General features: G+C 39.5%; 1 protein-coding gene across 7 annotated transcripts in view; it reads right to left on the bottom strand.

The window, feature by feature from the left end:
• LOC144519472 (A-kinase anchor protein 13-like) overlaps nucleotides 1-13,160 on the bottom strand; it is a 113,898-nt gene extending 100,738 nt beyond the window's left edge. For 6 of the 7 annotated variants that reach the window (XM_078254664.1, XM_078253046.1, XM_078256285.1 and 3 more), the window contains exons 1-2: nucleotides 13,115-13,160; nucleotides 12,113-12,209 (exon numbers count right to left, since the gene is read on the bottom strand). The gene's annotated coding sequence lies outside the window, so the exon portion shown is untranslated. Of the gene's footprint in view, nucleotides 1-7,497; nucleotides 7,606-12,112; nucleotides 12,210-13,114 lie in introns of those variants that run through there. The other variant, XM_078253862.1, reaches the window with a different exon arrangement.
• Nucleotides 13,161-14,013: the final 853 nt, after the last annotated feature.

Raw genomic sequence — 14,013 nt, 5'->3', positions numbered from 1 at the left:
ACAGTAGGTCAAGTTACAGTGTACATGTCAGTTAATGTCTGCTATAATGGTAAACCTGGAGAAGATAGAGAAGACACCTACAACTATTGGTAGCTGCAACCTTCGGTCACACGGACATATTATGTACGTCATTCCTCGAACCCAGACTGTGTTTGGTGAAAGTGATTTTAAAGTTTTTGCTCCATCATTTTGGTGTGAGCTACAAAGTCACCTTAAACTAGATTATTTTATTAGCATGGGCGATTTTAAAAACAAGATTAAGGACTTTCTGACCACAGAATGCACACGTCCTGTTACTGAACTCTGATCACGGATTGTTTGACGTCATATGCTGTTTGTTTTAAGTCCGTCGTTTTTTTTTGTTTTTATGTTTCAAATTTTTATGCTGCTGTCTTGGCCAGGACTCCCTTGTAAAAGAGACTCTCAATCTTAATGGGAATATTCCTGGTAAAATAAAAGGTAAAAGAAAAATATTATAAACCAACCTTTAATTGTATTTTTCTCAAGTGATGGGAAAAACACAAAATCCTACAATCACACTGTTCTTCCATTCTTCACAGTGCATTATTCTTAAAATAAAAAAAATAAAGATAAAAGTAAATAAAAACCTGTCCATTCAGGAAAAGACCTTGTATCCAAACCAAACTCTGTTTCCTTCTCTGGTAACACAAGAGCCTTGAGAAATGGCATCCCCTAAACTCACCCTACGGCCACCCGACACCTTCTTATAGAGATTACACAACCCATTAACTCCACCTAAAACAGTGGGTGCAGCCAGCCTTCAGCCGAGCTCCTTAAGAGTTTCTGTTATGGCAGAACCTGCCTTTGAAATGCTGTTAAAACTGAATTTTATTCCTCTGCAGCAGGAAGGCCATGAAGAAGCAGCCACATTGAAGTGCACCGCCGACACAAACGAACCAATAAATCAAGACACAAAAGCCCCTCAATGCTGGGATAAGAGTGATAATACGCTGAGTCAGGGTTGAGAATGGACCCGTTATGGCTTCCACAGGTCCCCTGGCAATCAAAATAAGCCATAATAGCCATGTGACTGCAGCGCGAATTGGAGCTTGAACAGGATTAGCTTCTCACCTCATTAATCAGACTACACCCCAATCAACAGCTGAGGATTCAACAACACAACCACATACAAAGTGCAGACTAAGACATTGGTGTATAACCTACAATTTGACATTTTACCTGCAGCTCTGTCTGTAAATGGGTTGCTTTTTGTCTGTGAAAAGGTCTGTCTTGGGGGGAGAGAGCCTTGTTCTCGGTGGGGCTCACCAGCTTGCCATCACACATGATTTAATAATCCTCCCTGGATAGAGGGGCATCCGATGTGAATGTCACAGTCAGGTAAACACCACTTTGGGTCCAATATAAGCCACACGAACAGCTTCAGTGACTCCAGTTATTTGAATGAGGTGCCTTTATGACAGACCTGATTGTAAAAAAACTTAAAGGCGCCTGTGAAGTTTTCTTGTAAACAAACAAAAGTTTTCTTCACATTTAGTATTTCTCAACTAAAGTATTTGTTTACATTCTGTCCTTGCTGGCACATCACTGCATTTCTTGGCATATTAGATCAGTGGGAAAAAGATGTGAAACCATTGGAAGGAATGTGTATTGTGTATCCTAATGCTAGAAGCTAAACAAAGAGGGACCTACCCAAAAACAGCTCCATAGCACTAATATGGGTCAAAAAGTCCCTGGGGAACCTTTAAGATGGTGATTTTTAGTTTTCACAATTGTAAATACATCAAGGTTTCCATTGTTCAAGAGAGCCAAGGGTTTAATAAAACAAAACTAATCCAAATTAGTAATCCAAATTAGGAAATAGTTGTTTTCTTTATACAATGCATGTTTGTACCTCTACTATGTGTTTCCCCTCTTTGGCACCATACTTCTAAGGCATGTAATCATCTTACAAGGTCAACATTTTCCAAATCTGGCAGATCAAAGAGAATTTACTATAGATGGGATCACATTATAACACGCCAGCGAACAATGAATTGATGGTAAGAACAGTAAACAGTGGATAGAGATCAGAGGTGACTGAAGACCCGTGATGGCATCAATATAACCTTTTCTGCCAGCACCACTCCCTCAGAGACCTCCTGCAGGAACATATTCCTGCCCAAAGGCCACATCTCTTAAAACTACTAAAACAAATACACGTGCTAAGTGCAGGTCAGGTTTCTTTAGTCGCTAGGAGCCCATTAAGTATTTCAAAACCAAAACACTTCAGGAAATAAAAGCAGTATGGCTACATGATCCAAAGGTGCTAACCTAACTTCGCCCTACAACCATGATCTACGTGCCCATTTGCAGTATAGCATTGCACTTTGAGTCATTTACAGGGTCTTAGGTACTTATCTACACAAACAAAACGGCATCAATATTGGGAAGTAAAGTTGTTTAATGTTTAACACTGGGTCTCATTGTACTTGTTGCATTTGCCTGGAAATTGACATGACATTTTGTTAACATGCATTTTCAACCAACCCAGCTATCACATCTGTCCTGGACATCAGAGTCAGCGGCCTGGAGCTTAGAGAATTGAAAACCACCCACTTCTAGATAACGCTTTACCTCAACAACTGCCATTGAGCAATGTATAGAATGTGAGTGTGCTGATCAACTGCTAGGTTTACATTTTAACATCTACTGCTGAACAAAAGCACAGGGCTCATCAAACCTTTCCTGGATAAATCATGCCAAAAGAGCAGAAAGTGGAAGCTGTACAGTACAGTGTGCAGAGTGCAGTACAGCTACTTGAAATAAAAACAGGTCACTTTGTTTGAACGCAACGTACATAACAGGCAATCTACAACTTTACATCAGTGTTTTATTGTCTGGAAGCTATATACTGCAGTGTTCCTGGTTCAAAAACCTCCCATTGGCCATTAATTAACTTGAAGAATGTCACTGCACATCCGTGTTATGGGGACAACAGTTACCTGAGGCTGCTTCTTCATGAAGTTTTTTTTTTAATTAGGCTGTGCATAGAGAGCTGCAGTCAAGGACATGGAAACACCTGTAAAGAGGGAGAGAAGCCCAACATAGACCTGAGGTGTCATCCAACACCAGAGCTCAATGATGACAACAGAGACAGGACTTACGTCTCAGAGAGGGGCTGGACTGAGTTGGTACCTCACCTACACAGGTCGTGTAAAAACTAGACAGGACAGTGAAAGGACAACCTGACCTGGATACCTTATTCTTTCTGCCTGTGTTGGTCTATTTTTTTCCATAGTTGCATGAATATGACAAATAGGGCTGCAACGAACGATTATTTTTATTGTCGATGAACGTGTCTATTATTTTTTGATTATTCAATTAGTTCTATAAAATGTCAGAAAATGATGAAAAATGTTGATCCATGTTTCAAGAGGACGTCCTCAAATGTCTTGTTTTATCTGCAACTTAAAGATATTGAGTTTACCGTCAGTAGTCTCATAAAGAATGACTCAAATTAATCTCAAATCGATTCATTGTTTATCAAAACAGTTGGCAATTGTTTTAATAGTTGACAACTAATCGATTCATCTCTGCAGCTCTGATGACAAACGTATGAAACATCACCTAAGGCACCTTTGTGTTGACATAAGATCTACATGGAATTGTTTTCCTATTGTGAGCAACAACACTAACAGCTGTTAAAACTGCCAGGTTTTGAGGTTCAATGCCCACTTGGGAATCTTGCTGTAGATGTAAGGCCTCATGAAACAGTAAGGAGCTTTGGATAAAAACCTCCACCAAATGGCAGATAAAGAGTGCCAGGGAGAGCTTTCAGGCTGATTTAAGCCTGGTGAGAGACATATGAACGGTGTATTCTTAACTCCTCTTAACTTCCTTTTATTCTTGTATTATCAACCCGTCTTTTGCTTCTCAAACACTTTTTATTGGATTTGGAAGTGCTGGAGCTTGGGATGGATGTCAAATTGAATTTTACATTTTTGCTGAAAGACTGAATGTAACTACACCTTTTTTGGACAGAAAGGCTGGTTTGCCTTTCTGTCCAAATATAAGTGCCATTCCAAATTCCAAATGAGCAGCGTCTGACTCATTAAACAAGACTTCTAGGACTCTTGACGACCATATCACTTAAATTCATGAGGTAATCACCAGTACATTTTTGTCAGCAGCTAGTTTCCTAAATAGAACATTTGCAATCAAAGCCTTTAAATGTGGCACACTGAGGGAGGATTAAGGCTCTGTGTGGCTCAGTTGGGTTTGATGTTTAACTCAGACGTTTGTTTAACCTCTCATGCTTTCTCCCCTGGTTCACCACTAGTGAATGGCCTACCACCACAACGCCGACTGCACTCCCCTATAGCACAAAACCCCAGAGAGAGCAAAGTGCGTCTGCTCTGTGCTGAACCCTTGTGTGATTCTTTTTACGGTTCACGATCAGCCCTGCTCTTCTGGGGAACGGCTAATTTAGTCAGGACTACGTCACCTCCTTAACAACACCACCACAGTAACTTGCACACACAATGTTGACTACCATTTAGATAGTCACGGCTGTTTGATTTAATCAAACCTAGCTATTGTCTCTATGGACAGATATGAGGCCATCGTGGTGATGTGACCTCACCCTGCCATACAAAAGCAGCCTCTGTGCAGAGACTGCACACAAACGCTGGCTGACTACACAAGGCCGGGGGATGAAAGGTCTCCTCAGTGTTTGGTGACAGTTATTACCCTCTCCACTGAAACAAAATACCTGTGGGCCCAGATAGCATTATCTTATTGTGAGGCACACTGGGGGCCGGCCTGTAATCAGGGCCTGGGCCTTGATCAACGCTCCTACATAGGTTTAATGCCACCTCCTCCCCCTCTCTTTCCACATCGTAAAGCCATAAGGTGCTCTGTAGAAATTAATAAAGAGGTATAGTTCAACATTTTGGGAAATCTGCCTATTCTTTTTTTGACGAGAGTTAGATTGATATCTCTGTCACGTATGTACGTAAAATACAAAGCTACTAGCAAGCTAATTTTGCACAGACTGCAACCATGGGGGGGCTTTTTTTTAAAGCTTCTCAAAAGCTCACTTTGTTAAATCCATGACAAAACCAAAACGTAAAAAAGGAAAATGTTGTAGATTTATAGGGGGTTTGTGCCAAACTATTTCTTGGCCAGGGCCTGTTGCCAGGCAACCAGAGACTCTAGGAAATGAACGGTCCCAGCCAAAAAAAGTCCAGTAGGCCTATAACTTAGTATAAAAGGGGAAAACATTTTTTACACTTTGCATTTTGTATAGACTTAAATAAAGAAGATATAACATAGTAAATAGTGAGCCAGGGTAGCTGTTTACCCCTGTTTCTAGTCTTTATGCTAAGCTAAGCTAGCTTGATGCTGGCGGTAGCTTCATAGTGTACAGACGCATGGATAGTATCAATCTTCTTGTCTAACTCTCGGCAAGAAAGAACACATTGCAAAATCAACACGGCAATTTCAGCAGTAACTTGAATTCAGCTGCACTTGGCAATACAATTTCTCACAGGATCCTGATGGCTGATAGCTTGGTGAGCAATGTGGATTTCAACGTATTTACAGAAGGAGACACTGGTACAAAATCTCTCAAAATGATCAATATGACACTTACTGCACTTACTCATTCAACTGTGGTGTGTGAAATAAACTGATGTTGAAAAGAAGAGCAAATAGGGGCTGAGGAGCGAAGAAAACAGAAAGACAGGGAGACATCAGAGTTTGAGAAAAGGAAAGTGGCTGTCCCATTTGAGAGGTAAGAGGTTTAGTCCGGAGAATCCTTAGCCAGGCAAACCTCAGATCACAACAGGCCTGATCAGATTAACATTACCCCCACTGCAGTAATGGATGATGGGTATCGTTAGGTTACATGGTTTCAATTAACAAACCAACCAACATGTGCGATAAAAGTATGCACATCTCCAAAGCTTTAATAGACCTCAAAATGGTTCAGGGTTCAATTCTCAGCTCTGCGAAGCTGAGTAATCCAAGTTTGGTCAATCAGAAACTCTAATTGCCCACAAATATGCATGTGTTTGTGTGCGTTTACCCCGTGATACGATGGTGACCTCTCTAGGGTGTTTCCAACATGTTACACTTCAACCAGATGACACATCTCAACCCACTCTCTGTTTCTTTAAACATTTTCAAAAATGGCCAAAGAAGTGTGAAACTAAAACCACTGCAATGGTTCTGGGAACTGGAATGAATGCCAGTGATGTCCATGAGTTGCTCACTTCCCCTACTGATTCCCTGTTTACGTAACAGGCATCTCAGCCCACAACAATGTTCTATTTCTCAAACAGGAAATTAATAACAGGATGGACTTCTGAAATTAATACTTGTGATCTAAATATGTGCTTAAGTAGTCCATCTCTAAAACGTACTGCTGGTCGTTTAAGAACATCAACCACAAAAATATGAAATAGAAGATCCTGTCTTATCACTTAAGCACTACTGACACATGCTCCATATTTTTTAAAAGGGGAACTTCACCGATTACACATGAAGGTTTACTAGTCATAAGGGACTAAAAGTCAGGATATGTCAGCCTCCGCTTCTTTGACCTTTTCATCCGTTTCCTGCAAGTCCCACACTTTATGGACGAGCAATACCTATTTAATGAAGTACTCCATTAAAAGTTAGAATCATGAATTTCATCACAATGTATCATCAGATTGTGATTTTACATTTTCATAAAATTTGACAACATTTAAATGTCTACATTCAGTTCAGATATCTTATACCAAGCATGTCCGTTATGTGCGTTCAATCGCAGCTTTGGAATGCACAACATACACCATGTGACCAAAAAGTCTGATAACATAGATAAGAAATCAGAGAACAGACTTCCTTAAAAAACTGTGACCAAAGTGGAACAGACTCAATATTTTAGTGCCGGTGTCTCAGTGAGAAAGCTTTGATTATAAGGAAGTGGATTGTCTTTTTGTCTATATGGAGGAACTTTTGTATAATAAACTGAATGAAAATCAAATTTTGTTATTGAAATTATTTGAAATTGAAATGAGTGGAGCCTCCATATTCCGCCCTTTCAGAAATATATCAGGTATTTTATAATGACCTAACCAGTAGTTTTATATAGAGAAGTAGGCATGTATGCATAGCTTTAAGAAACTGGCTTTCAAGGAGATGTATGTGCAAAAAGAAAATGTGTCATTTCCCATAAGCAGAGGCCAATTATAACTTCATTTAACAGCAGACTCTTAGGTCACACATGTTGTTATCAAAAGCATTAAGCGTTATCAGGAGGCAGACGTTGCTCGGCGCTGTAGGTGCATCACAGTCAAACTTTGCCCTGGGGAATATTATCAAAACAAAAGCCTTTACAATCAACTTCCTACATATGATACTCTTGTTTTGTTGACATCACCACCTACAACCTAAGAGCTGCTTGTGGATTATTTCATTTTTTTCTGTCACCTGAAACTACAGAGAAACTTTTAAAGCGGCACATGAAAGCATCGATGGAAACCTTACCCTCAGTCTATTTGATGATGACGGCTGCGAGCAGACTCCTTCAGGTGCACATTAAATTCATTTTAGGTCCATCAGAAAGAGCAGGTGTGTTTATACTAGGTAGGCAGGTATCCTGAGTAGCAGGCATGCAGGCTCTCACCACACTGATTACACTGAGCTAAATATGGCTTTGTGCTAACACAGACAGTAGGCAGATCAAAGCCCTGATGTCAGAGGAGAGAGGCGGAGCCTGCAGGCCACAGGTCGGGTGTCTGCTACAACTGCAATGGTGGAACTACAGCTGTCCTGCCTCTGCTTAATAAAAGGGATGGTGTTTGAAGCATGTGCAGATACACACTACTCATCTCTCTTTATCAATCAATTAGGCTAAATAATCAGCAGTAGTGAGAGTGTTATGCTTGGATAATTTACAGACAGTCCTTACAGAAAAATGTGGATTTTTTTTGTGATTGTTTTGGGCAAAAATCTTTGATTATGCGGTACGTTTTCTTAAACAATGCGATGGAATATGCGGGATATTTATGCAATTTTATGCGATGAAATTGCTGGAACTTTTTAAAACTGTGGTGTCATCGTGGCTTCATCGCGGGGTTTGCAGCTTTTAGATGACGTTCACGTCGCGTAATTACGTCACTTCATAACGTTCCCATAGCAACAGGGGGAAATGGCTGTTCTTGTGTGAAGTAAATGCAACATTTTTCATCTTTCTGATAAGATATATGGGACTTTTTTGCAACGAAAATGCGGGGATTATGAAATCATGCAAGCCCCGCATATTTTGCGCGGAAATCTGCAATTTATGCGGCGAAAGTGCGGCGTATTTGAAAAAATGCGGCCCCCGCATAAATATGCAGACATTGGCCGATTATGCATTGAATTATGCGATCGCATAATCACGTTTTTCTGGAGGGACTGTACAGAGAAGGGTTAATGGCCGACGACAATGTTTTGGTGTTGATGGAAAAATCCATGAAACAGCTGCTCAACCTCAACCATTTCACATTACATTACAGGGAAACTCGGAGATACGTTACATATTGGTAAGGATTTTCCTATATTCATGTTTTCCAAAATAGTGCCAGACATGCAAAGAATATATATTAATTCCAAATGGCCAGTGGTGGGGAAGTATTTGCATCATTTACTAATGTAAGAGTATAAGAACACTCAATCAAGTTAAACTGCTGGATTCAAAGTTCTACTTATGTAATAGTCCATAATCATGGGTGGTAAAGCTGCAACGATTAGTTGATTACTGGATTAGTCCACTGACAACTAATCTGCAACATATTTCATAATCAATTCATTATATCAATAAAAAAAGTCATTTTTCAACAAATAAAAGTAAAACATTTGATAGTTCCAGGTTCCAAAACGTAACAATTGCTTTACAAATGTTGCTTTTTTTGGTCTTACAGAATAATAAATTCAATATTTTGGGAATCTTGACTGTTGGTCGGACAAAACGACACAATTGATGAAGTCATTTTGGACACTAGGATGTGAGGAGCACTTCTTAATGTTTTACAGACTATTATATCTAGACAATTATCTATTATATCTATTCATTGAAGAAAAGAGGCAGATTAATAGATAACAATAATTGTGATAGCAGCATAACATACTTAAAATATCAGAAGTCAAAGTACTCATTATGAAGAATGGTCCCTGTCAGTGCATTACTATGTAAGCAGTATTTTTATGTTGCAGCTGGTCGAGGTGGAGCTCATTTTAACGGCTTTTTTTTTCATACTGGGTATTTTAATCACAATGTGTCATATTTTATAAACTGATCATATATTTTGTTTGTGCAACCTTAATATGCAGAGTAACTAGTAACCACAGCAGAAATATATAAATATAGCGGAATGAAAACGTACACCATATACTTCAGAAATCTAGTTGAGTAGTAATATAAAGTAGGATAAAATGGAAATACTTATGTAAAGTACAAGTGCCTCATGAGTCTGTACGTAAGTGCAGTACCTGTTACTTGTAAATATACCTAGTTACTTTTACACCACTACAAATGACTTTTTTTTTCCAGTTGAAGGAAGGAACATTTTGAAACTGTACTGTATGGGGATTAGATGCTGACTATAAACCACAAAGTCCCTGGTTCCAATCTCTCCACATCACTACCCAATAAAGACATAGAATGCCCCTAAAAAAACATTTTAATAATGTGCTGTGCACCGGACAGATTACATTTCTCATCAGCAGCATTGAGGAGTCTTGGGGTACACATGCAGTAAGTGTAACAGGCAACAATCTTCAATAGTTTTTTGGTATCAACCAAAATGTTGCTTTGAGTATCAAAAACAGTCAGATACTTAAAGTTGTCATCAAATGTCTGGTCAGATATGTCTTATTTCTTTGCTAATTCAGTGATCAGAAATTTGATTTAAATCAGCATTTAAACAACTTTACCTCGTAAAGTTCTTTTATGGTATTGTTTTGGTATTGGTCCAACAGCTCTGGTATTTTATCGGCACTATTATCCAAACATTTCACATCAAACCACTATCCTATTGACCTGCTGCACATTTTCATAGGAGAGATTTTTAAGCACACTTTTTTCCCCAAGACAAACTTCTGGCTGTTCTCTTCTGCATTTTTTTGTAGAAAGATGTGGTAGCTCCACAGGGACGGTAACAATTAACAACAAAGTCTGCCTGATAAGTCCCAGGAGGAAAGAGACACCGTTCCGGGGCACAAAGTGTGTACAGGCTGCAGAGATGGCTGCTGTTTTTGGAACAGTGAGTGCGGCTGCTGTCTGGCGTGTCGAGAGGATTCCAGCGATTACAGTCTTAAAAACTGAGTCAAAGCCTTTCTTGTGACTATCAGCAGCAGGTAATTCAGCAGTCGCCCTCCCAGGCATACAAAACCCACCCTGCATCATGAACTAGTACGAGTAAGACTCACTCTAATGCTTCCATTCTATAGTAAATACAGTGTAATAACAAGGCTGACACAGTGCATATCCTCCATCATCATTAAATTAGGGGGTTTGAGAAGATGATAAATTGGCTGGGTTCAGCTTGGAGCCAGCAGAATCCTCACGGTAATTTACAGCACTCCCAATGGGAGGCCAACTCCTCTTTATTTGTCTCATGTACTGGAGCTAAATACTTATTTCTGACTGGGACGGACTCACAACTGAGCCTAACGTTTGCTAGAAGAGAGAGGACTAATAAGCTTTTGTTTAGTGGAGCCATTGTGTAGTCCTCTCCTGACAGCCTTGTGAATAGAAATGCAATTGTGTGTAGATGTTCGGCAAACTCAGACCTCAGCTGCTGCCTTGTCTGCTGCTGCTTCCTGATGCTTGTAATCAGTAGAATATGTAATTATCTCATTTTGGAATACAATACTCACTTTCATACTTCCGAGATTGTCATTACAGACTTGCATATCCACTGATTAAAACATAACACCTACTGTGACAGCATGATGACCCTGATATTCAAGACATTTAATACTATGTGGGTTACTTTAAAAGTCAGCAGCATTTACCCTTATTGTATATTTAGCGTTTCACAAATAAACATGTCCATTTAAATAGTTGCACTGTGAAAACCTCATAACCTAAAATTGTAAGACTTTTATTCATTTAAATGCTGAGAAATCTACACTTTGAAAATGAATTTGATAAATGCCATCATCATTTTTTTTTAGGTCTTGCAAAGTAGATATGTTCTAGATTTCTAGCTGATAATGTCAAATTACTCAAGCACATAAGTATATTAGAATGGCTGTAACGAGCAGAGTCAAAATGTGGCAAAGGAAAGTTAATGATCTGTGTGGTTGGTGGAACACTCAGTTAACAAGGACATTCAGTCCAGACCTTTATTGTCTCTTGAGGGGAACTTTGACTTGCATTAGAGGGTTGAACCACAAACACAACATACCAGAGGGGGGGCGTGTGCGCGATCACGTAAGGCTTGTGGACGCTCAGACAGTTTCGGTAAGGAGTATAATCAGGAGTATTTCCTTCCTTCTTTACTTACACTGACACCTCCTCCTCTGCAGAATATCATATGAGGATAGTGAATATTTGGCCTACATTCAAAAGGCAGAGACTCAGATTTGCAGGCCAATCCCACAGTGAAAAGCATCCACATGGAGACAGAGATAAGTCAGATGAGTGGGCTTCCTGCTCGACTACAGAGTCAGATATACTGAGTCAACACTAACTGTAAGAAGTCTCTGCAATGACAGCAAGAGGAACAGATGCTCAAAATGTCAAGTGAGTCAAAACCATTGACTATGAGGGTCATACCTCCAGTATGCTGGAAAAACTGTGTCCAGTCATTATAATCCATACTCTCAGAAATAAAAAAAAATAATAAAATAAAAAACATTTCTGTGAGGTAAGAGGTAATAAAACAGCTTATATATCCTCAAATCCTTTCACCTTCACATGCTGCTAGTTTTCTCAGGTTACAACTGAGGATCATATAAAATAAAACATGTGTGTGGTCATATTATGGTTGTTTGTGTGGGTATTATGACAGAATAAAGCATGCAATCACTTTTCAGATAAGTGTCAATTTAGAGGCACAAGATCATTAATGAAAGACACTGAAAAGATGTAACATGTTGGATTTTTACTCACGTTTCCAACTTTAAGGAAGCTTTTAGTTTAAACTGGCCATTCTGAGCATCTTCACTGGAGCCATTGGTACACTGAGTGGGATAAGGTCCAAGTAATCCTGGAAGTGAAGAAGATGTGTTCCATGATGGGACTTCTGAGCAAACCTATGGCTGCGTTACAACATGGAAAACCCGAGGGCGGCCATGTTTACTGCCTGGTCCTTTGAAGTCGTTTAAGTGGGTAAGGTCAAGCCTGTGAATGAATTAGTAGGCTACCGTTTCCCTTTACATGTGTGCAGATCCTCCCACTAGCATCCAAAATAAAGCTTGTGCAATTGAACTTCCTTGATGAAAAAATAGCCCGGCAGAGATTTGAAGTGTGTCTCTGCTGCCACAGTCACTTTCTGCTGCATCTTATTTTGACAAACTAAGTATTACAATAAGGACAGTTAAAGCATCAATCACGAAGTCTAATTTCTTCCAGACTTATCCTACTTCTGAAATACTTATTTCAGAATATTATTTCAGTATACTTATACAAATTATTTACGTTTCCAGTTTGACTTAATCACCATACAAAGGGACTTAACATATGGTATAGGGAAAAAAATCAATATTAAGGTATTATGCTACGAGTATCAATTCTTTTTACATATATTTTAAATATATTTTTTCATATTGCATTTAATCATGCTGAAAGTGTTTTTTAAAAGCTTAAATAATAGTATTTAATGCTGACTAGTCATGTTAGCATACTTTACTTTAAACTTCTGTAATTTGAGTATTACGTAGGCTTTATTGTAGGCTACTTTTGCTGCTTTTATCATTTTACATGTCACATGAACAACTGAGTTTACAGGAACATTAGCCCTCGAGCCTCCAAATGACGATGTCATGGCTACCAAGTAACAAGTTCCGCTAAACAACTTCTCTCCGCGTTAAACAGCGCCGAGAGATCCGAAGGAACGCCCGAGTCCATTGGTATCAGCGTACAGTTGACTGCACGGGGAACGACTCCTCTTACCTCCAGCACATGAGGCTCAGTGTGAAGAAGAAGCAGCAGCAGCAGCTTTCGGACACATATTCTTCCTCCTGATGGATGGCCTCCTCGCAGTGTTTGGAGCTGGGCCGAGACGTCCTCCTCTTAAAAAGTTTGGACTGTAGAGTGAAATGGATGAGTGGCGCTGTGGGTCTTCCACCCAAATCTCCCCGTGCAGAAACAGGCCGATTGAGTGCACTTTCTTACAGTTGTTAGTGTCTCCCAGGACAACTCAGTGGGAGGAGTTTGCACGAGGGCTATTAGAAGCCTTATTTGCATTGGGTTTCTTTTAGAAGTTCACTTTCAGACTAGATAAATGACTTTTTCAGTCGCGAGGTATGCCAAACTGACCTAAGAGATTAAAAAATGTAAAGACAACTTTAGGTAAGGTATGATTATTATTGTGATCGTTCTAGACAAGTCTCGTGGTCGCGCTTCTGTGGCAGAATGAAGCTAGCACAATTTTATTATCATCCTGTGTGTGTTTTTCACAATAAAAGAAGTAGCTTTAAACAAGTTGGTTGTATATGCCTCATGAAGCTGATTGGTGCCGGATGTTGGGTTAATTAATACATTATTATAAGAAATGTGTTCAAACCTTCTTTGTTCTGACTTCTAGACTTTTGACTTAATGTTTTTTGTGAGTCCCCATAATACATAGACAGGCCCAGAGAATAGACTGTATGGGCCAGAGACAGTAGCCCAGCTAGCGAACTAGACTTCCAACAGCTGTAGCTGTCATTAAAGCCATGCTTTTATTTTGAAGGTAAGGTTCAAAACCACAAAAGAGCTAGCTACCAACTGCTGCATAGAGGACAGAGACCTTACATGTTTTCAGTAATAATAAATATATAAGGAAGAAAGAAGTATGACTAAAGTGTTAT

This window comes from Sander vitreus, chromosome 1 (genome assembly GCF_031162955.1).
Source record: "Sander vitreus isolate 19-12246 chromosome 1, sanVit1, whole genome shotgun sequence".
NCBI lineage: Eukaryota > Metazoa > Chordata > Actinopteri > Perciformes > Percidae > Sander > Sander vitreus.
The sequence above is the reverse complement of the archived record's forward strand: the minus strand, read 5'-3'. Positions and strand labels throughout refer to the sequence as shown.